At 39.6% G+C, this 24,938-nt stretch overlaps 1 long non-coding RNA gene across 2 annotated transcripts; it reads right to left on the reverse strand.

Moving 5' to 3' along the window:
* Window positions 1-17,218: 17,218 nt before the first annotated feature.
* Window positions 17,219-24,116, reverse strand: LOC114320117 (uncharacterized). Of its 2 annotated transcripts, XR_014350532.1 has the most exons (6): window positions 23,942-24,116; window positions 23,573-23,826; window positions 23,444-23,492; window positions 23,187-23,338; window positions 22,004-22,118; window positions 17,219-17,627 (listed from the first exon to the last, which is right to left on the reverse strand). It is a non-coding gene; the product is annotated as an uncharacterized LOC114320117 (long non-coding RNA). The 2 variants fall into 2 exon arrangements; XR_014350531.1 differs by lacking the exon at window positions 23,942-24,116 and having other exon boundaries at window positions 23,573-23,929.
* Window positions 24,117-24,938: the final 822 nt, after the last annotated feature.

Genomic DNA, 24,938 nt, shown 5'->3' on the forward strand with positions numbered 1-24,938 from the left:
TGCTAGATTTTGTGATTCCATAGGAATTCTTTGCATGCATGCACATATCAAGCCTCAATTTCAATAAAACCAACTCAAATCATGCTCTTGATCACAAACAACCCTTGAACACACAAGATTACACATTAAACTCATGAATTCAAGAATCAATGCTTACCTAGGGGCTCAATTCTTCCAATTTATGGTCAATTCTTGAGTTAAATCTTCAAATTCCCAAGCTAGAGCCAAAAATTGCTCAAGTCTCTTCCCTTCTCTCTCTATAGCCGGCCTCTCTCTCACTCTCAATTGTCTAACTCAGATTTTGAGTTCTAAGAGAGCTAAAGGAGAGTGCAATACAAATATACAACAAGCCCCACTAACAAATATTTTAATATAAAATAATGGGGTACTTAATTTATCAATTTAATCGGTTTAAATTGACCAGAACCAATTTTCAATTAAATTTCACCGTAGGCTCTAAAAATTATGCCAAACACGATGGCGTAATCAATTTCGGGTTCTGTGGCCGATAAGGCCTTCAATTATATTTCCAAAGCCGATAAATCAAACAGATATTCCTACGGTGAACAGATAACAATTCAAAACCACATAATGGCACACAAAACCATAACAAACGCATAATCGTATACACATTAAGGACCAATTAGCATATTACGGAACAGGGGTATTACAGTTACAGAGCTCACCATTCGTTCTGATAATGGAGAACGCACCATTACCCTCAGGCTTCCATCAGCCTAAATTCACAACTTATGAGGGGAAGTCAGACCCCTACATGCACTTGAGCCACTTTCGCCAAGTTATGGCCGTGTATCGACGAAACAAGCCCTTAATGTGTATCATGTTTCCGTCTAGCCTTGGCAACATGTGTTTAACATGGTTTGAAAGGTTACCAGAAGGTAGTATAGCTTCATGGGCACAACTAGCGGAGGCATTTGTAACCAGATTCAGAATAAACACCAAGACGCCAGTGGAGATTAACCAGCTTCTCTCCATCGACATAGGCGAGAAAGAAACGTTGAAGTCTTACAACAATAGGTATTGGGAGACCTTCAACCAAGTAACAGATTGTCCTACCAACCTAGCTATTGCACAGTACAAGCAAGGTCTGCTATTGGGTCATAAGTTGAGAGATTCAATGACAATGACACCGCCTCTTGCTATGAAGGCCCTGATTGAGCGAGTGCACCAACACATCTTGGCAGAGAAAGATGGGATGCACACCAAGGCAAAGTTTGATACAAACAGCGATGTCAGATAGAACACCTTTGACAAAAGTTAGCACGGTCGACAAGAAGGACTAACCAAGTAAAAAATCTTTGCCCAACTGGGGGCAAAGTGGGTTGGCAGGTTTGACCAACTATTTCTAGCAAGTCTTTGCCCGACTGGGGGACAATCAAGAAGTTTGGCCGGAATAATGAAACATTTAGCTCTCTTCAGCTGAGATCAGGATCTAGGCTGAAGAACGTTGGCCGGAATAACCAACATTAAGCTCCCTTCAGCCGAGATCAGGATCTAGGCTGAAGTGGGTTGGTCGGAATAACCAACACTTTGTTCTCTTCAGCCAAGATCAGGATCTAGGCTGAAGAGGGTTGGGCAGAATAACCAACATTTTGTTCTCTTCAGCCGAGATCAGGATCTAGGCTGAAGAGGGTTGGCAGGAATAACCAACATTTTATTCTCTTCAGCCGAGATCAGGATCTAGGCTGAAAAGGGTTGGCCGGAATAACCAACATTTAGCTCTCCTATGCCGAGATAAGGATTTAGGCTGCAGGAAGTTGGCAGGTATGACCAACAAAACTTTTGCACTCTTTGGCCGAAATGACAGTTACCTCGGCCAAAGTAGGTTGGCAGGTATAACCAACAAAACTTTTGCACTTTTTGGCCGGGATGACAGTTACCTCCACCAAAGTAGGTTGCCAGGTTTGACCAACAAGTTTTTTGAACTCTTTGGCCAGAATGATGGTTACCTCGGCCAAAGCAGGTTGGCAGATTTGACCAATAAATTTTTGAATTCCTGGACCGAGATGGTTATCTCAGCCAAAGCAGGTTAGTGTAAACCGAGTTAGTCTGTTCGGCGAGACACAGAAAGAACGACTCGTCGTACGATTACAAACTTGAAGGGTATATACGTTGAAGGCAAAAAAGCAGGGCTATTCAAATTTTTGGTATGACGGCTGTAATAGGAGAACGGGGCTAATGGGGGCACGCCACCTGTCCTTGGGGTAACGTCGTATCAGACATACTAGATTAGTGAAATGACGTGCTGATCAACTGACAAGACTTGTTGGGACTGAACGAGTTGTGAGACCGAACAAACTTCTCTAGTTCGGCAGAGTTGAGCGTTTTTAGCTCGGCCAGAGAAAAGTAATCCCAATCATGCTTCGCAGATGGAATTAAGGGACAATTGAGAAGGTAATTTATAAAGAAATATTGGCCCGAGCTACGATCCTTTAGTTTTTGTTATGGGCCTGACTAAAGGCCGAGATATGGGCTTCGAGTAGCTCGGTCCCATGTTGTATGAAAGTTGGGCAAAGATACTTTGGACCGAGCTACCTAAATAAGTGGACCTGATGGTTAGCCGAGGTATTGATAAGAAAGGATGTCGGGCTTAGTATAGCTCGGTCGGTCTTGGTATACCTCGGCCGAGCGCCATCTACATCATTACCTCAGTGTGTGACCGAGGTAACTTAGCTCAGTGTGGTTGCAGCAGCTTATATAAAAGAGGTAACCATCTCACTTGGTTGGTAGTGAGTAGGAGTGTGACTCCTAGGAGGACTCTGCTAAGGAGAGTAAAGTCCTACTAGGATTGTGCAAACCATCTCACTTGGTTGGTAATGAGTAGGGTGTGTGATTCCTAGGAGCACTCTCATAGGGAGAGTTAGAATCCTACTAGGATTGGGCCAGACAAAATCTATAAAAGTTCATGACCAGACCTATGGAGAAGTATCCCAATTCTTACTCTAGAATACACAAAGCTTATTATCTATTGTCTAGTTACTAACTTAGGCATCGGAGGGGTTTCCGGCACACACCCGCTGATTAAGGCCGAAATGTACATCATTGAGGCTGTTAATTAGAATCTCTTAATTTCACTTGTTGGTCAAACTGTATATTTTATGTGTGTTGAGTGTCAATCAGGTTGTACATCGTTGGAGCATAAAATGAGCAAAAAGACAAAATTTGGGTAGAGTTGACTTTCCCGCACGTGCGTTGACTTTTTCCGCACTTGCGTTGACTTTTTCTGGAAAAGTCAAACCGACGTTTTAAACCTGTTTGGACGAGATTGGAAGTATAAAAAGGCAAGTAAAAGGCTGGATTAGGGTTCGGAAGTTGTTTTGACCTAAAGGGAGAGGCTAGGGTTTGGAAAAGAAGAGAAACAAAAGCTCCAAGATGTCTCCCATGGTGGTTCATTCTCCTTCTACCTCCTTCCACTCCTCCATGAGTGGCTAGTCTTCTTTTTCTAGGGTTTTGATGAAACCCTAGCCATGTAATTATTTAGTTTTTTTTTTTTGATTTTTAATTATGTAAAGGTTTGAACATTTGTATGGTGATTTAGAAGTTTGTTTTATATAATTTTCATTATTCTTTCGAATATTTGACTTTCTGTGATTGTTAAATGTTATCCATACAATTGTTTTCTTTTCCTTCACATTCAAGGTATGGGACGAACCATACTACGAGGAACAAGTCGTATCACTACCTTAGTTTAGAGTGAACGGTTCGTATTACTTGAGAAGGTTCATGCTCGTATATTGAATGTGATGATCTTCTTGTTAAATGCTTTGAGCTTGTAGTTGCGAAGCATTAATCCGTTCAAACCATAGCATAATTGATTTCAATTGGAAACCCTAATTATGTGGTTAGTGGTGAATTCTCTACCCTAGGATTTTTCCCCAATTTAGTAAATCCAATTTCATTTATTATTGATAATTTAATTCCTTAGTTTAATTTATTTGTTATTAAATTAGGTTATGACCATTCAATCTTTTTATCAAAATTAATTTAGGAATTTAACAATTAAATTAGTTTAATTTCACAATAGTCCCTGTGGATCGATACCTAGACTTGCCATTATTCTGATTGAATTTGGTATAGTTTAGTATTTAATTTTGGTGTGTTCAACGACCCACCAAATTTTGGCACCTTTGCCGGGGACTTCTGGCGAAATTAGTTAATTTAAAGTTACATTCTTATTTTAATTTTTAGTTTAGGATTTTATGCTTTTGGTGTTGCTAAGTGTGCAGAGCGTTTGAAATTAGAGATATCACTGAAGTGCAAGCGGAGCGCAGTCGAGCTTTAAAAATAAAATAAAAAAAAACCGCAGCGCTAAAGTGAGTAAACAGAAGCAAACACTTACAAACAAAGCACCAAAGTGCTAAAACGGAAGTCAAAGCTCAAACAGAGGTTGGAGACAACGTCTACACGTCAAGCATCCGTAAGACGAGTAAAGCGTTTTCGTTAAACTGCTGTGAGTATTTCTTCCTTTGGTATTTTGCTTTCATACTTAGTGCACAGAGTCGGAACTTGTGTGTGTGTTTGGGTAGTGTATGCACGGGCGTCGTTCTTGTCGCCCTGAATTGTGGAGTTTGGACCTTGAACTAGAAAGGACCCTTAGGAGACTTAGGACCTCTGCCCATATTCCTAGGCTTGAATATTCATACATTGAGCCATTAGAGATGGCAGATCCTAATGTCCCGAATGTGCTTAACCGGACACTTAAGGATTATTTTACACCCACCGCATATACATCACCATCATGCATCCAATTACCCAACACCACTGCTGCTCATTATGAGATTAAGTCCAGCACTATACAAATGCTCCCATCATTCCATGGACTAACTCATGATGACCCTTATAAGCATTTGAATGAATTTTTGGAAATTTGCTCGACAGTGAGGATCCAGAATTTCACAAATAAGGCTTTAATGTTGCGATTGTTTCCATTCTCGTTAAAGGATAAAGCCAAACACTGGCTAAATTCTTTACCTGCTAATTCAATCACAACTTGGGACCAATTACAGCAACGGTTCTTGGAGAAGTACTTTCCCATAGGTAAAACCAACCAGCTTAGGCGAGCCATCACAAACTTTGCTCAAATGGATGGCGAGCAATTCCATGAGACGTGGGAAAGACTTAGAGACCTTCTCCAATAGTGTCCTCACCACCAAGTGCCTAATTGGCAACTTGTTCAAACATTTTATTATGGCTTAACTGAGCCGCACCGCCAAATGGTGGATTCGTCCTGTGGTGGGACATTTATGTCTAAAAATGATGCCGAGGCATGGCTATTGTTTGAGAACCTAAGTGATAATTCCCTTCACCATGCATCCGCAGCCCGACAAGTCCGGCAACCCGTAGTTGGAGCCCCAAAAAGAGGGGGCATTTATGAGGTCGGGCAAAACCTAGAGTTAGCACAACAAGTAGAGGCACTGTCCCACAAGATGGACCAATTATTAGCTATGGGACATGCCCCTACCCAGCAAGATCTGCCTCAATTTCACGAGGCATGTGTTATTTGCGCGAGCCCTGCTCATGACTTGAGTGAGTGCCCTTCGGCATCACAATTTTCGGAGTTAGTCCAAGAGCATGTGAATGCGGCTCAAGGATTCTCCAACCCGGGTAATGATCCATACTCCAACACATACAATCCGGGATGGAGAAATCACCCTAATTTCTCATGGAGACCCCCTTCACAAAGCACTTCTTACAATCCGCCACCACCAAGGCAGAATTTCAATAATTTTGCCAACCAATCATCCTACCGACCACCGCAACCTTATCGACCCCCACAATCGTACCGGCAACCACAACCCCCGCATGTTCCTCAAGGCAACTCTGCCTTTGAGACTCAAGTTTTGGAAGTTCTCGCAGAACTTAAGGGGTTAGCACCAGTAGTTCACTCCCATACTCACTCTATTGCCAAGCTAGAGGCCCAATTGGGTCAAATGGCTAATAACATGAATCGAAGAGAGGAGGGAAAATTACCAAGTCAAACTGTGGCCAACCCTAAGGGACAATACGAGGCAGAGAGTTCGGATGGGAATGGTAAGCAACATGAGCAAGTGCAGGCGGTGGTTGCTTTAAGAAGTGGTAGGGAGTTAGAGCCTCAGTCAGTTGCGTTTGATGCAACTAGAGTTAGGAAGGGTGACCACGGTGGTTCACCTAGAGAGAATAAGGGTGAGGGGGAAACACTTAAGAGGGATGACTTAGTCTCTAACACTTCATTTGAGCCCAAGGCACCATATGTGCCTAAGGCACCCTTTCCCCAGTACCTTGATACACCGTCCCCTTTTAATAAGAAGGCGGCATCTATGGAGGCAATGATGGAGGTCTTTAAACAGGTAAAAATCAACCTCCCCCTGTTGGAGGCGATTAAGCAAGTACCATCATATGCCAAATTTTTGAAGGACCTTTGTACGCAAAAGCATAAATTTAGGACACATGTATCCCAAAAGGTCCTACTCACGGAGCAAGTAAGCTCCATCTTGTTGAATGACACACCTCCTAAGCTTAAGGACCCAGGTGCCCCAACCATTGCATGCATTATAGGGGACCACTTCATTGATAGGGCCTTATTGGATTTAGGGGCTAGTGTTAATTTGTTGCCGTACTCTGTGTACGAGGAATTTGGGCTTGGCGAGTTGAAGCCCACTACTGTTACTCTTCAGTTGGCTATCCGGTCCCTCAAAGTGCCACGAGGCATGATTGAGGATGTGCTAGTTAAGGTTGATAGGTTCTACTTCCCTGTTGACTTTTTGGTTTTAGATATGGAACCGGTAGCCACTTCGAGGAAACAAATCCCGGTGATTTTGGGTCGACCTTTCTTGACTACGGCCAATGCATGCATTAATTGTCGGACCGGGGTTATGGAAGTTTCATTTGGTAACATGCAAGTGAAACTTAATGTTTTTCAAGCATCACAACAACCTCATGAGAGAGAGGAGTGCTTATTAGTGGATGTTGTGGATGAGATTGTTAAGGAGGCTTTGCCCTCCATTCTTGTAGAGGACCCTTTGGAGGCTTGTCTAGCTCATTTTGGGTTTGAAAATTTTGATATAGATGGGTCAGTTGAGGAGGTGAATGTCTTGCTTAATTCTTCTGCTACAACGGATTTTCCTCCATGGAAAGCCCGGTTTGAGTCACTTCCTCCTCTGTCGAGAGAGCCTGCCACACCATCTTTGGTCACACCACCTACACTTGAGTTGAAGCCACTTCCGGCCACACTCAAGTATGCATTTTTAGGGCCCCAAGATACTTTACCGGTCATCATTGCATCTGACTTTACTGCAGCGCAGGAGAGTCAGTTAATGAGTGTTCTCGTGGCACATCGGAGTGCTATAGGGTGGTCAGTGGCTTATTTGAAAGGGATAGATCCCTCCGTGTGCATGCATTATATACACTTAGAGGAGGACACCAAACCTTCTCGCGAAATGCAACGGAGACTGAATCCTAACATGAAAGAGGTAGTGAAGAAGGAGGTTTTGAAATTGTTGGATGCGGGTATCATATACCCCATCTCAGATAGCAAGTGGGTGAGTCCCACACAAGTAGTGCTCAAGAAATCGGGCATCACTGTTGTTGAGAATGAAGGAGGAGAGTTAGTCCCCACACGAACCACTACTGGATGGCGAGTGTGCATTGATTATAGGAAACTAAATTCCTCGACTAGGAAGGACCATTTTCCCTTTCCTTTCATTGACCAAATCCTAGAGCGGTTAGCAGGGCAGGGTTTCTATTGTTTTCTTGATGGCTATTCGGGGTATAATCAAGTCCCGGTGTACCCCGCTGACCAGAAAAAGACCACATTCACATGCCCTTTTGGCACTTTTGCTTATAGGCGCATGCCCTTTGGGCTGTGTAATGCACCGGCGACCTTTCAACGGTGTATGATGGCCATTTTCTCCGACATGGTGGAGAAATTCTTAGAGGTTTTTATGGATGACTTTTCGGTGTTTGGACCGTCTTTTGAGGAATGCCTTAGGAACTTGACTAGAGTGTTAGAACGATGTACTGAGGCAAACCTAATCTTGAATTGGGAAAAGAGCCATTTTATTGTTCGTGAGGGTATAGTGTTGGGACACATTGCGTCCCCTCAAGGTATAGAAGTTGACAAGGCTAAGGTTGACCTCATTGCAGGCCTTTCTCCACCCAATTTCGTGCGTCAAATTAGGTCTTTCCTAGGGCATGCAGGTTTTTACTGTAGGTTCATCAAAGACTTTAGTACGATATCACGTCCTTTGTGTAGTTTACTAGTTAAGGACGCGCCTTTTGTCTTTGATGAGGCATGCTTAAAGGCATTCGAAACACTAAGAATGGCCTTGACCACCGCCCCAATCATGAAATCACCAGATTGGTCTCTTCCCTTTGAAATCATGTGTGATGCCTCCGATTATGCTGTCGGGGCTGTGTTAGGCCAAAGGGTCAATAAGGCACCATTTGCTATATATTATGCTAGTCGCACTCTCTCGGATGCTCAATTGAACTACACTACTATCGAGAAAGAGTTGCTAGCTGTGGTCATTGCCTTAGACAAATTCCGATCTTATCTCCTAGGTTCCAAGGTCATAGTCTTCACTGATCATGCCGCTTTGCGGTATTTACTATCTAAGAAAGAGACCAAACCTAGGTTGATTAGATGGATTTTGTTGCTTCAGGAATTTGATTTAGAGATCCGTGATAAGAAAGGATCTGAGAATGTGGTGGCGGATCATCTCTCCGGAATCCTCGTTGAGTATAATAGCAACCCTCTTATTTTGCATGATTCGTTTCCGGACGAACAACTTTTTGAGCTGTCACAAGCGAGCCCCCCGTGGTTTGCACATATTGTGAATTACTTGGCCATTGGGCAAACTCTGCAGAATTGGTCTAAGCAAGACAAAGACCGATTCTTTTCACAGGTCAGGTATTACTTTTGAGAGGATCCGGAGTTGTTTAAATATTGCTCCGACCAAGTGATCTGACGGTGTGTGCCGGAGAGTGGGGTGCATAGCATTCTAACATTTTGTCATTCTTCTGCATGTGGCGGTCATTTTAGTGGGCATAAAACGGCCGCCAAGATTTTACAAAGCGGGTTTTATTGGCCCACAATTTTTAAAGATGCCCATCAATTTTGTAGAACTTGTTTGCGCTGTCAGCAAATGGGTTCGATGTCTCGGCATGACATGATGCCAATGTCCCCTATTCTTGTGGTAGAAATATTTGATGTTTGGGGGATTGATTTTATGGGCCCTTTCCCGTCGTCGTTCGGGTTTGAGTACATTCTCTTGGCAGTAGATTATGTGTCTAAGTGGGTGGAGGCAATAGCTACCCGAACAAACGATCATAGAGTGGTAATCAAATTTTTGCATGAAAATATCTTTAGTCGTTTTGGGTTTCCTAGAGCCATAATAAGTGATCAGGATACACATTTTTGTAACCGGTTCTTTGAGTCGGTAGTTAAGAAATACTCTATCACCCATAAAGTTGGCACTCCATACCACCCTCAAACTAGTGGCCAAGTAGAAGTCTCAAATAGGGAGGTAAAGCACATAATTGAGAAAACGGTGAGACCAGATAGGAAAGATTGGTCACAACGGTTAATTGATGCATTATGGGCTTACCGCACTGCTTATAAGACACCCATTGGGATGTCACCATATAGGGCGGTGTTTGGCAAAGCTTGTCATCTCCCGGTTGAACTTGAGCATCGAGCATTGTGGGCCATAAAGAAGTTTAACTTCGATATGGTCGCGGCTGGGCTCAACCGGAAATTGCAACTCAATGAGCTAGAGGAAATCTGGAATGATGCATATGAGAGTTCGAGAGTTTTTAAAGCTCAGACTAAGGAATTCCATGACAAGCACATTAATAGAAAATCCTTTGAACCCGACCAAAAAGTGTGGCTTTTTAATTCAAAATTGAGACTCTTTCCGGGTAAGCTAAGATCAAGATGGGATGGCCCCTTTGAGGTTGTTGAGGCATTTAGTCATGGCGCCGTTGAGGTGCGAGATCCAAAAACTGGCCACACTTTCAAAGTGAATGGCCAAAAGATTGAAACCATATATAGAGGGGATTGGGAATGGGGATATAATTGAGTCCATTGCTTTGATGGACCCATTTTACTATGATTGATAAATTGATTTCTTGTTCTCTTTTCTTTCCCTTCTATGCTATTATGTTTTTCTTTGTTCTCGTTATGCTTTACTTGCGTCTAAGAGACTTTAAATCCTCTAAAGGTGTAATTCCTTTGGTGTTTGCCGTGCCCGAATGACATCTGACGGTCTGGTATAGCCACCTAACCGTGTTTGTAGTGAGTTCCTAGGAGACCAACTGAGACGGTGAAAACTAGAGTTCGAATGGCAAAGCCTAGAACACAAAGGTTTCGGATTTCCGAGACTAGAGTCTGGTTTAAATACCCAGGGGTGTGGAGATTGCTTCAAAACTACCTCGGTTTGAACTCTGTATGGCAGCCCCATAGGTTGAGGTAGCTTTATGCGCCTCGATTCTAGATACCGAATCAACCTAGTCTATCACCCTGTTGGAGAATAGGGAAAGTTACAAACAAAATTAGGGAGAAAAGTAGTACCCGTGGTCTTCGCGTGAAGATTATACCTTTAGTGGGCATTCCGTATGTTCTTTTGTGCTATATTTATTCCGGATGCCAATTGAAGGTAGAAATATTTATTTTCTATGTTTAAAAGCATGCTTTCGTGTTTATTTTCTGAGTTAAAAATAAATAAATAAATAATAAAAAAAGAGGGGGGTTATACTTGTTCATTTTAACATAAAATAAAAAATATATATAATAATAATAAAATCTGTGTCTTACTTGTTCTTTCAAAAAAAAAAAAAAAGAAATCTCGCACGTGCGGCACTGTTCACGCACGTGCAGCAATTGTGGGAATAAAAAGATGGAGCACACTGCTTAATAAGCAGGTGCGGGGCTAGTGCGTTGACCAAAAGCCGCACGTGCGGCTTGACTCCTGCACGTGCGGGACGAAGAAAATTTTTAAAAAAAAAAAAAAAAAAGAAACGCGGGGGATGGAATCGCCGCACGTGCGGCCTTGACTCCCGCACGTGCGGGACGGAGAAATTTCAAAAAAAAGATAAAAAAAAAAAATCTGCATTGAGAGATTCGCCGCATGTGCGGGAAATTGTGAATTTGTGAGTGTGCACACTGCTTAATAAGCAGGTGCGTGGGTGGTGCGAAAAAAAAAATTTTAATTTTGTTTTGTTTTCTTATTATTATTATTTATTTTTATTTTCATTTACTAATTTTTTTTTTCTATTTTCGTACCACAAAAAAAAAAAAACAACCCTTATCTAACACAACTTACTCTTTCCCAATCACTCTTACTCTCAGATTTCTCTCTATCTCTTTATATCTCTCTCTCTCTTAACCCCACAAACCCACCTTCTTCTTCTTCTTCTTCTTTTTCTTCTTCTTCTTCTTCTTCTTCCCTTTTCTTCTTCTTTCTTCTTTCTCACCACCATCATCTCACCGCTGGCACCACTTCTCTCGCCGTCCGACGAAACTCCGGCGACCACCATTTTTTCCGACGAACCTCCATTTTTTTTTTCTCTCTTTCTCTACCTCTTAGCCATGACTGATTTATTTCTTTTTAGTATTTTTAGTGGTCATTATGATTTTTTATTTTTTTAATTTTATTTGTGCTCTTTTAGTTGTAGAATGCATGTTTGTTAGTTTGTTCAAAAAAAAAAAAAAAAAAAGAAAACCAGAACCAAACTCGGCATATGAGAAAGATGAGCACTGCACGTGCGGCCCTTTATGGCGCACGTGCGAAAAAAAAAATCCTCATTAATATTGGTACTAACACTAATCCTAATTTAGTTTTTTTTTTATTTGTTATATTTGCTTAGTTTAAATTGCTTCGTAGTGATTCTGGTTAATTTAATTAGTTAATGAAATTTGGTTTTATTTTTATTTTTCTTATACTTGTGTAGTTAGTGATTTTATTTTTATCTTATTCTATGATGTCATTGTTCATATACTTTCTAAGTAGTTTATTTTATTTTATTTTATTTTATTTTTTGAAGTTTTATTTAATTTTCTTCTCTTCAAAAAAAAAAAAAAAAGGGTTTAGTTTTTGTTATTTTACTCTATACTTTAGTCTATTTGGTAGTTTAGTTATTTTATAGTTTAGTTTAGTTTAGTTTAGTTTAGTTTATAGTTTAGTTAATTTAATTTAATGACATTTTACTTCATTTATTTAATTAATTTCGTTTTTAAAAAAAAAAAACAGTGGGAATTGCATGTGGTACATTAGTGGACAAATTTGTGCTTTCATATTTTATTCGATTCTCATGCTGGTTTCACGGGTATCTGTATTTATTGTTGGTGTGTGCAGGATATGAATCGCCGTGTCTCTGCTTGGGCCTCCAAAAAGGCCAGGGGTGCCTCCTCTTCGGAGCCACCACCACCACCATCACCACCATCCTCGCCACCACCACCAGGTGACTTGCCACGGCCGGAGTGGGCTTCACGCCCTCTTCACAAGCTCACGCAGTTCAACCTGCAATTTTTTCAGCATGACGAGGACACTACTTGGGCCGTTGAGCAGCTCCGACTCCGGCAACAGTTGGGCATTTGCGCTGTGATAGCGCCCACTTATCCTCGTCTAGTACGATTATTCTACCAGAACCTGCATGAGACACCCACCACGGTTGGACTGCTCTCTAACATTGATGGTCATGTTGTCCACATCACCTCAGCCATGATTGCCACAGTGTTAGAGTTTTTTGCCAAACCAGATTATCAGCCTTTCCCGAAAGTTGAGGATCAACAACCCATACATCGCCTCATCCAGCAATACTTCCCGGGAGCCCACGGTGACAACAGTTTCACATGCTTGCGGCGGAGCAAGCTACCTAGCCGCTTGTTTTTCCTTGATTCCGTGGTCCATAAGAATGTCCTTCCACTTGGGTTTCGAGCTGAGCGCCATTTGGAGTTTGTGCGGGTTTTACACAGGTATCAGCTTGGCTATCAGGTCCCACTTGAGGATTTCATTTTGATGCATTTGCAGAAATTTCTACGTGAGGCAGTTCGGCCTACTCCTCTGCAGAACCTGACTTGGCCACTACCATTCGCCAATTTGTTGACACTTGTGTTTGAGCTGAACCACCTCCCCATTGCTGAGGATGAAGAGATTGATAGAGGGTATCCGATATTCGGCCAGCGAGAATGGCAGCATAGCATATCTCGCATCCCGCAGCCAGTAGGTGCCCCAGTTGATGAGGCCCAGGACCCCGTACATAACCACCCAGCTCATCCTGTTCCCCCCGTGCCTCCCCAAGGGGACCCACTCTACATGATTCGCGAGGAGTACTTACAGCTTCAGCACTCTGTCGATCAGGTCCACCGTACTCTTCGTGATCACCACCAGAGGCTCATGGAGTTGCACACGACTTTTCAAGCTCATCGCGACTATTCTCAGGCGCGCTTTGATCAGCTACACGCCGACAACCTCGCCATCCGGCAACAAGGTCAGGATGACGCCTTCGAGACGCGCGCTTTGATGCAAGCCTTGTTTGCCCAGCATTTCCCACCACCACCACCACCGGCTTCTCCGTAGTACCCGCCTGTATACTGCTTTATCTCTTTTATTTTTATTTTTATTTTCCTTCTTCTTTTTCATTTTTTCTTTTCTTCAAAAAAAAAAAAAGTGAAGTGTATATATGTTACTCTCTACCTACCTGGATGCGCACCTACAATTCTGGTAATTTTCTCTCATTTCTCTTTCCTTTTCCATTGAGGACAATGTTATATTCAAGTTGGGGGATGAGGGTCATATTTTCTTTTGTGCATTGCTATTTGGCTCATAATTCATGCTTATACATGTTTCACTTGATTGCATTACTCCACTTGATGTGACTTTTTGCTAGTAGAGTGATGATATTTGCATATGTTAATTAGAGAGCATAGTAGACTTGTATGAAAAGGATTTATTGGGTAGATACTTGCATGCCATGTTTGCACGAGGAGAGTTGTCTATGTTTGTGGTATTAGTACACTTGCCATGAATATGCCTTAATTCACATGAGCACACTATCACAGCAGTGATCTTTTTATTATAATCCCTGGTGTACATCATTGATAATAACTAGAGTTGCAGAAAAGGATAAATGAGGAGCTAAGATTCTTAAAAAAAAAAAAAAAAAAAAAAAAAAACACTTGACTAGTTTGGGTCCATAGCCTTTTTAACTCGAGTTATTAAGCCCGTAGGGGTGTCTCTACACCTAATGCCCTAAAACCGTCTGGTTTGGGAGTCATTGGCCCAATGCTTGTTACATGGGTTAATTAGAAAGCTTAAGGGACATGGACATTGCACAGTTAAGGAAAAATAAGAAGAATGACTTGTTCGGATTCGTAGCCTTTTCAACTCAAGTTATTAAGCCCGTAGGGGTGTCTTTACATCTAGTGCCCTAAAACCGTCTGGTTTGGGAGTCATTGGCCCAATGCTTGTTACATGGGTTGATTAGAAAGCTTAATGGATCAGGACATTACACAGTCATTTAAAAAATAAAAAATAAAAAAAAACAACTCTTGAAAATCTTGGCTGCAACAAGTTAGTTTTTCTGTATATGATGGGTGTTATTATGAGTTACACTGGGCTATTATAGTGGATAGTTAACTAATATGGAGATTGCACTTTACACCGAGGGTATTCATGACTTGTCTACTAGCATGCACAGGTACAGAGAACTTTACTTTTGTATTAACTGAATTGTGGTTTTGACTCAATAGGTTCCTTCATGCTTGTCCACTGTGCCTTTAATGACTCATGATGTCGCAATATCACACTGTAGTGGTACATAAGTTGATTGTTAGGTAGAGTAGTGTGGTCATTTGTTATTGAGTATATATGAATATGTTAATGTTTGTGGGTATCATTTCTGGAAACCCTCACGAGACTTTACTCGTCCACCTGGGATAACCTTGTGGTTTAAAGGCTTGTTGCATATGCTAAATGCAACCATTTTCCCACGAAAAAGGAAATAGATAGATTTTGTTTAATTTTATTTTATTTTACTTGCTTGAAGACTAGCAAATGGTAAGTTGGGGGATGTGATTAAGGCCGAAATGTACATCATTGAGGCCGTTTATTAGAATCTCTTAATTTCACTTATTGGTCAAACTGTATATTTTAGGTATGTTGAGTGTCAATCAAGTTGTACATTGTTGGAGCATAAAATGAGCAAAAAGACAAAATTTGGGTAGAGTTGACTTTCCCGCACGTGCGTTGACTTTTTCGCACGTGCGTTGACTTTCCCGCACGTGCGTTGACTTTTTCTAAGAAAGTCAAACCGACATTTTAAACCTGTTTGGACGAGATTGGAAGTATAAAAAGGCGAGTAAAAGGCTGGATTAGGGTTCGGAAGTTGTTTTGACCTAAAGGGAGAGGCTAGGGTTTGAAAAAGAAGATAAACAAAAGCTCCAAGATGTCTCCCATGGTGGTTCCTTCTCCTTCTACCTCCTTCCACTCCTCCATGAGTGGCTAGTCTTCTTTTTCTAGGGTTTTGATGAAACTCTAGCCATGTAATTATTTAGTTTTCTTTTTTATTTTTAATTATGTAAAGGTTTGAACATTTGTATGGTGATTTAGAAGTTTGTTTTATATAATTTTCATTATTCTTTCGAATATTTGACTTTCTGTGATTGTTAAATGTTATCCATACAATTGTTTTCTTTTCCTTCACATTCAAGGTATGAGACGAACCATACTACGAGGAACGAGTCGTATCACTACCTTAGCTTAGAGTGAACGGTTCGTATTACTTGAGATGGTTCGTGCTCGTATATTGAATGTGATGATCTTCTTGTTAAATGCTTTGAGCTTGTAGTTGCGAAGCATTAATCCGTTCAAACCATAGCATAATTGATTTCAATTGGAAACCCTAATTATGTGGTTAGTGGTGAATTCTCTACCCTAGGATTTTTCCCCAATTTAGTAAATCCAATTTCATTTATTATTGATAATTTAATTCCTTAGTTTGATTTATTTGTTATTAAATTAGGTTATGATCATTCAATCTTTTTATCAAAATTAATTTAGGAATTTAACAATTAAATTAGTTTAATTTCACTATAGTCCCTGTGGATCGATACCTGGACTTGCCATTATTCTGATTGAATTTGGTATAGTTTAGTATTTAATTTTGGTGTGTTCAACGACCCACCACCCACTGGTTAGCTCACGTTTGTGTTTTCAGGGAGTAAAGCGACGGCGTTTGGAGGAGTGCAAACTTGATCAACAGGATTATACGAGAAGATTATTTCGCACTCGTATAGTTCTCTCAAAACAATAAAGATCTAACTAGATAGTGATTATGTGCAATACTAATATAACGAGCTAATAGATTTATTATATTCTCAATGTACATTCACGTATTTGTACATAAACTATAAAACAAAGAGACATTATTGAAATAAAGGAGATTGTATCATTATGAAAGTTTTATAGTACTAACTTTCTATGGAGAAGTCACAGACTATACAAAACATTAGATGGTGGATATAATACCAGCATGAACAAATTTGGATTTCATATTTTGCAATTAATGAAAAAATAAACAATAAATTGATACAGCAATCTTTTTTATTCAATGGAAAAACATGATAATTCATGAATACAGACTCTGATACCACATGTAAAAATTTTATAGTATTATGCATATAACAACTTTCATAATCTAAAATCGTGAACTATTATGATTTTCACAAATAATAACATAATACGGAAAATAAATAATATAGCCGGATCAGTCACTACAGGAAATTCGATTTTTACCGGCGTTTTAAAAACGCCGCGAAAATCCTAAAAAACGCCGTAAAAAGTAATAGCGACGTTTTCAATTTTCGTCGTTGATACGGCCGCCGCAATAGGTTTGTAGCGTTTGAAAAACGTCGCTAAAAATATAAGACGTCGTTTTTTAAAACGCCACAAAAATGTTGACGTCCGCTCCTCTTACCGTCACATACTAACGCGTGATGTCAGCATGACATCATTTAACGGTGTTTTTTTCAAAAACGCCACCTTTTTTTTTTTTTTTTGGGGTCCATATTATTATTAATAAATATCAATATTTTGTCCAAAGCATACCATTTCAGAAAACATGCATTATAATGAATCTAAAAAAACAAATCTTCCACTAGACTAAGCCAAATACATTATAATGAAATCCAAAAAAACAAAATTCAAATTCACCCTCCAGATACTACAAATTCCACATGAAATTAGGCAACAATCTACACAAATCATCCAATTTCAAAGCCATATTACTCATCTATGATATGTACACACTTATAACTTGGTAATTATATATGCATACCAATAGTTAATAAAACTGTATCTAAACAACCAACACATCAAACAGTACATAGAGAAGCAGAGGCAAATCATTAAATGTCAAAAAGTCTTGGTAATTATATTGAAATATCAACTCTAAAATCACAAGTTTTCATTTCAATTTTGACTAAATCTGATCACGTCTTCTTGGGTCAACAGAATTCATAGCCGTTGTGAGCTGTGGGAGATTCTTGCAGTTTTCTTCTTGAATTGGACTTTATTGGTACCACAAGATTCTGAGCACCTGAGAGGATGAGATCAATGGCTTCCAACAAGCTGCAAAACAACAATGAAATATAAATAATGCTTAATTTTTATTTGCATAATATATACATTCAAATTGGCTTATTTCTTGTACCATTTCTTCAACTATATAGAACACTAAATGGGTTGGCAACAAACTAGGCAGGCAAAACACATTCTGTGATATAAGCAAGAATCAGAAACCAACTTAAATAAATAAAAATAAAAATGATCACAGATTGTTGGTTCATGTTGGGCCAACTCCAAGAAATCTTGTTGAGGCAGAGCTCTAACCTCAAGTGACCAACATCATATACTTTGGCACTCATAATATAATCATAGAGTGTGCCATTACACAGATTAAACAGAGGTATTTAACCAAAATATGAAATCCACAGCAAATTTCGGAAAAGTAGCACTCAAATATATTTTATTTTAAACATACATTCCACTTCCACATAAGCAAAAACACCTAAGAAGAGGAATGCCTTTATCAAGTTAAATTGAAATTCTGGGCAATGAAAACTACGATAACTTGCTTTAACTATTTATTTACATTTGCCTTCCCATATAAATATAAGCTTTTGATTATCATTATTTTTTAGTACATTTCAAGAAAGAGATTCCATTCATTCACAAAAAAAATATACATATATACATGTTAGAATATAATATGTAAAATGTTGCTTTAATAATTAGGTTAGCATAATAATTAGTATGCTTTAATAATGTACCTTTAATAATGTTGTTTGGTTTGTGCTTCTACTTTCGGTTTGTAATTGTTCTCCCTCTCCTCTATAAAGGAGAGAGCTCAACACACCATAACATTCATCAATCAATAATACAATCAATATCTATACAATTCTCTATTTCTCTTTATACATTGTATTTTAACTTGGTATCAGAGCGGGTTTAGAACCTAGTATTTTCGCTTCACCGGCGGGCGGCAATCTCACCTTAGCCGTCCGCCGGACCTCAACCTATTCCGCTGTCATCTCTATCAATACATGTAGCTTCTTCCATGGCAGATCTCTCTCCTTTCACCTATTAGAAGTACTGAACTTGTCCAGCCTGCACAGTGATGTCAGTTTTGATGCCCTTGAGAGACTTGTTGCTAGGTGCAAGTCATTAAGTGTTTTGAAGGTCAATAAGAATGTCAACTTGAAACAATTACAGAGGCTACTTGTACGGGCTCCTCAGTTGATGGAGCTTGGTACTGGAAACTTTCAACAAGAACTTGCACCGCACCAGTATGTAGCGCTTGAAAGTGCATTCAGCTACTGCAAAAAAAAATAAAAAATAAATAAAAAATAAAAAATCTGCACACCCTATCAGGTTTATGGGAAGCCTCATCTTCATTCCAGCTCTCTTGCTGTCTATGAGCTCCGCCGTGTTCTCGTGCCTACCGTCGGATCGAGCAGCCTTGATGGCCTTGAGAGCTGTCCTACACGAGCCCCACCACTTGGGCATATTCAACTCCTGGAATGGCACCGACTATTGCCACAACTGGTTCGGCGTGAGCTGCGACCCCACCACACGCCGAGTCGCCAACATCAACCTCCGCGGCGAGTCCGAAGACCCCATCTACGAGAAATCCCACCGCATCGGTTTCATGACTGGTTATATCTCTCCCTCCATTCACTCCAATATCCAGAAATTGATTTCAGTAGCTAGGGTTCATCTTCTCCTCCAGCTTTGCTTGAGTCAGTGGATGCTTTTATTCAGTCTCCACCATCTAGGACTCTCCAGTCGGATTGTCTTTCACCTCGGAACAGTGGGCTATTAGATGCTTTGCTTCACGAGGCAAAGACTCACAAAGAATCAATTGTCTGACAAAAGTTCAAATTCTTCTACCATCACTCCTGGTGGTAAAGCAAACAGTTCTCTCTTTCTCTCTCTATACATCATTCTATCAACTCAGGGACAAAGTTTTCACTTTTTGAATAAAGCCACCACATTATACAAACCAATTTTTTTTTTATTCGTTTTATTATTCTTATCATCCTCATCATCATGTACCCCACTCTCTCTCTCATTTTTTTCACTTTCCAACCCACTGGGGCACATGCTTTCGCCTTTCATATATTATTATTATTGTTATTAAAACAAAACAAAATATATATATATATATATATATACCAAACCCATTGCAGGTTTTCACAAAACCGTGGGCCAAGAAACCCACGTGAACCACTCTCCTTTTTCCCTCACTCTCTCGTTTTGATTTCACATATATTCTTATTATTTCTTTCTTTTTTATTTTTCTTTCACTTTATTTTTAATCCTTTTTTTCCATTATTATTTTTTGCACAAAAAAAAAAAAAAAAAAAGGAAGAAGACGAACTGCACACCAAACTCATTTTATTCATGTCGGGGCTCACCCCGATCACCATTTTACACCACACAAAAAAAAAAAAAAAAACAAAACAAAACAAAACCAACACAAATCGGAACAGTGGGATTTTTCTTCTCTACTCTGCCGCCGGTCTCTTCTTCTTGCCTCCATCCTGGGCGGCCCTTGCCGGTGTTGCCTCCGTGTTTCCCACTCCACTGGGCACGATCACTACTCCCTGCTCCTCCACTGCAGCATATGGCGGACCTCCAAATCGGAACATCACGGTGGCCTTCCGCTTCAGCTCCTTATTTTCCGCCTTTAGCACACTTATCTCTGCTCGCGCATCCTTATACATGCGTTGGAGCAGAGCCAATTGGGCGTTTAACTGCTGCACCTCATTTGTCCTACTCTGCAGCCGGTGCGACAAGTTTGTGACCGCCGTCATGGTCTCCACACATGACTTCAAAGTATACTGATTGGCCTCAATATCTGTTTGCACTGCCATTTTTTTCTCCACTGATTGCATAGCGAAGTTCAACGGCGCAAAACCAGAGGCGCTTGGTTGCGGTTCGAGGGCCACCGCACCAGTTATTTCTCTTGTGGACTCGTTCAGGTCTGGAAAGAGCGTGAGCAGACCACGGGAAGAGGAGGCCATGTTCTGGGTAGCTGGACGGGAAGAAGAGGCCATGTTTTTGGGTTGCTGAGTGTTTCAGCGAAGCAGCGATTTCCGACTGGTACTTTCAGAGAAGGATTGGTTACAGAGTGTTTACAGAGTATTTCAGAATGCAAATGTTCGGCGGTTTCAGACTGGTTTGCACAGCCTCCACCTCAACCTTGGTTAAATAGCCAAGGCAGACACGCGCATCATGCGTCGCTCGGCGCTCGACGACAACATGGGCGCGTCTTTTGATGGCACGCCTTTTGATGGATTGGGCACGCTTTTTGATGGCACGCCTTTTGAAAGATTAGGCACACCTTTTGAGGGTGCGACTTTTTAGGGGTCCAACAAGACTCTGTAAACTGTCCCGACATTGATTCCGGTTAGCTCCTTCATGGGTCCGACAAGACTCTGTAAATTGTCCCGACATTGATTCCGGTTAGCTCCTTCATAGGTCCGACAAGACTCTGTAAACTGTCCCGACATTGATTCTGGTTAGTTTCTACAAGGGTCCAGCAAGACTCCGTAAACTGTCACAACATTGTCTGCTACCACGGTCCGACATGACCCCATAAACTGTCTTCTACATCGGTCCAACACAAGCCAGTGTCTTCTACATCGGTCTGCCATAACCATACAGTCTTCTACAACGGTCTGACACGACCATACAGTGTCTCCTATCCATTTTTATTTTATTTTATTTTTTCTATTTTGTTACTCTCTCCAAACTCAAGTTGGTTGGTTCCTATCCTCCTTGAGTTTGAGGAGGGCTGTTAGAATATAATATGTAAAATGTTGCTTTAATAATTAGGTTAGTATAATAATTAGTATGCTTTAATAATGTACCTTTAATAATGTTGTTTGGTTTGTGCTTCTACTTTCGGTTTGTAATTGTTCTCCCTCTCCTCTATAAAGGAGAGAGCTCAACACACCATAACATTCATCAATCAATAATACAATCAATATCTATACAATTCTCTATTTCTCTTTATACATTGTATTTTAACTATACAATTATACACAAGACACAAAGAGAAACATTGAAATTGATTATTCTCTTTGCAAATATACTAAAATTATTGCACTTGCTTGTCCTATTGTGATGACAGATTTTAAAAACCAAAAGTATTCTTCACTTTCAACCCATACCTCTCCATATAAATTATTGCACTTGTTGTCCTATTGTAGTTTGTTGACAATTAATGACCTGAAACCTAATCAATTCACCCTTGTCTACCCATAAGATTTAGGGGCTTTAGAAGATAAAAGGATGGATCACATACAATGAGAAACAAATGGAGAGGGTAGAATGTATCAAAATCTATAATCCTAAACTGATTTATGAGCAGCAAGTATCAATATCATAATTATAATTCTACAGATATATCATAATTAATTTACTGAAATATATCTAACCTTTTGTGGTGGACTCTACCCCAGTAGAAATGTGTGCATTTCCTCGTGCTTGAGGATGCATGTCTCAGGCCTGCCGCTAAAGCAACTAAAAAGGTTAGCAAGTGCATTGCAAGATCTGCACATTCAGATCTCACATGTTATAACTTTTCTTCTAAAATACCCAAAAAGGAAAGAAATGGAAGACAAAATTCCCATCAAACTAAGCAGAAGTAAAGCCAAGTAGTTTTGTCAAGCAGAAAACAAAAACAAATAAATAAATATATTCAAAAAGAAGAGGCATAACCACGTGTCTTTTGCAATACAACATCAAGTTCAGATGAATTTAGAAGCTAGTAAGACCGTCTATTTGGCCAGTTTACTGAGTCTGGGTTGACAGTTTTTTCTATCCACAAAATCAACCCAATGAAAAAAAAAAAAAAACTGCAGTTTAATTGATGGATCACAATCTGTGGTCATAAGCCAAAATAACCAATCATGTAGTAGCTTACAATTGGGATGCACATACAGTGGATCTATTCAGCGCATAAGGCAGCTAAATGCCAGGTACAATTACTTTCAAGCCCCAGGAGAGCCATTATAGGGGCGAGGTTGACCAAAGCAATGCAACATGTGACCAGTTAAGTTACAACACACAACTGGCTAGAATTATTTTGAAGCTAAGAAGTACGGACACGTACAGATATGGACATGGTAGGGATACGACAATTTTTTATTTTATTTTATTATTTACCATGTAAAAGAATATAAATGTAGGATATGCAATGTGGGTGTATTTTTAATTTTTGATTTTTATATTTTTCTTTTCTTTGTTTGGCCCCAAATCAGCTTTCTAAAATTATTAATAAAAGGAAACTACAAAGGTGTCCTAAAAAAATTGACAAACCGAGTAGCATACTTGTGCGAAAATGCCACAATAAAGTATATCCCATGTGAAATCATAGAACTCAATTTCAATGCCCCATATTGTTTCCCAAACACCAAACATAAATGTAGTGGACCCTATTGTTAAAGCCAATCACAATAGTAGAAGGTACCACATAGCATATACTTTATCCACATACAAAAATTACTTCAATACAAGGGTTTATAACTATAAATTTCAACAATTTATACATACACAAGGGAAAAAAGAAAAATAAATAAATAAGTAAAGAAAAAATAAAGAAAAGAAAAAGGCCATTACCTATTGTTCATACCATCTAAAGTGAGGAAGGCATGTCAACCACCAAAGCCAGCAATGATTCAAATAAATCTGCAGTTGGTCTCATCTTTCTTCTTTATGGCATAGCTGTAAGTGCGCAAGAGGGGTTTCTAAAAATTGCTAGTATCTCTGACCTATTAGAAAAACCTTTGCAACATTATATGTGCTAGGAGTCAGAGTAAGTATTGATCTTCCTAAAAGCCACTTGTAAGGGCCTGTTATGAGAAGATTACTATTACCTAACTGTCAAGAGATGGAAAATCAGGGGAACCTTCTCTTCTAGTACCACTGAAGTAGTGGAAGGATCATTAAAAATTCAAAATCGAGAGAAATGGTAAAGCTGAGAAACAAAGAGACCATGACCTTACTGATTGCCCATGTGGATTTCCTCAGTTAAAAGACGAATGTTGTCCTCACTATGTCAACACTGGCACAGATACAAGCATCCCTCAAAGTTGAAAGAAGTGAAATTTCACCTCTTCACTTGTTCTGAGCAGGCAGCTGCAGTAACATATGAATGCAAATAAACAGCAATGAGCAGTACCTGCTCCTTGAATTTTGTTGAGTCGCCTCTGCTAATCGTGCACTTTTGTTACTCAAAAATGGAAGTGCTCTTTGCCGACTGAAAGTTGTAAGGTAACTTGATATTTATAAGGTTATATTTAGGGCATCTTGCCAAAGCACAGCCACTCAACAAAACAGTCAACTCAGCATTGGCGTATGATAAAAACATTCACCTTGAATCTCAAAACTGAACTTTGCCACTGTCTCATCTTTATGTCATATGCTCAGACTGCTCGCAAGCATGCCTGCCAAGTGAGATTCATGTATACTATTTGGTGGGGTGGCATGCCGAATATGATAATGTAGGGAATGGGTGTTTTCATGGGATTCTCCTTTCCTCTCCCCTACTGCCTGCCAATACCTGCACTTAGCAAAAATGCCTATTTTTGAGTGACTTATGTAGCTTCTTTTTTTAAAGTACTTTCCTAGTTTTTATTAGTTAATATCAATGCAATGATTGAATTTGAAAGCAAGAAAAGTGTTTTGGAAATGATAACAGACATCACTGTGCCTAGTGTCATGTAAGAAAGTATTGTCATTGAGATGCTAGCAGTTACATGTTTCAATGAAGATCCAATAGTTTAACTAGCATTTTTAAAGCACTTTCCTAGGTTTTAGGAGTTTACAACAGCAATACCATTTGAATTTGAAAGCAAGAAAAGTGTTTTGGAAATGCTAACATTAGTGTTGCTTGTGTTATATAAGAAAGTAAAGCATTGGAAGGGCCTAACAATGAACATGTCCCTCTGTCTCACCAATTATAATCATACAATTTGATTTTTTTTTAAATTAATTTAAAGGAAAAATTATAAATGTGGTTTGTGTAACTTGTCTATCATGTCAATTTAGGTTCTAATTCTATTCAATTTTTCCTTTACTTTTTTACATTATGTTAATTTAGTCTAATTAATAATATTTGTTAAGTAATTGAACAGAAATTAAGGGTAAAATAGCTCACTCAAAAGGAAATGGACCATTTAAGTAGAGTGAATGGATTACTTTGCCGCTTCATTTCATTGCAATTTCTAAACATGCATTATGGATTAAACTAAATTGACATAATGTGAAAAATTCAACTTAGAGTTGATTCAATTAAAACTACAAAAAAAAAACAAAAGACAATCTACAAAAACTACATGTATAATTTTCCCTCAGCTAAAAATCAAATCA

This window comes from Camellia sinensis, chromosome 14 (assembly GCF_055761805.1).
Source record: "Camellia sinensis isolate YWXY chromosome 14, ASM5576180v1, whole genome shotgun sequence".
Lineage (NCBI taxonomy): Eukaryota > Viridiplantae > Streptophyta > Magnoliopsida > Ericales > Theaceae > Camellia > Camellia sinensis.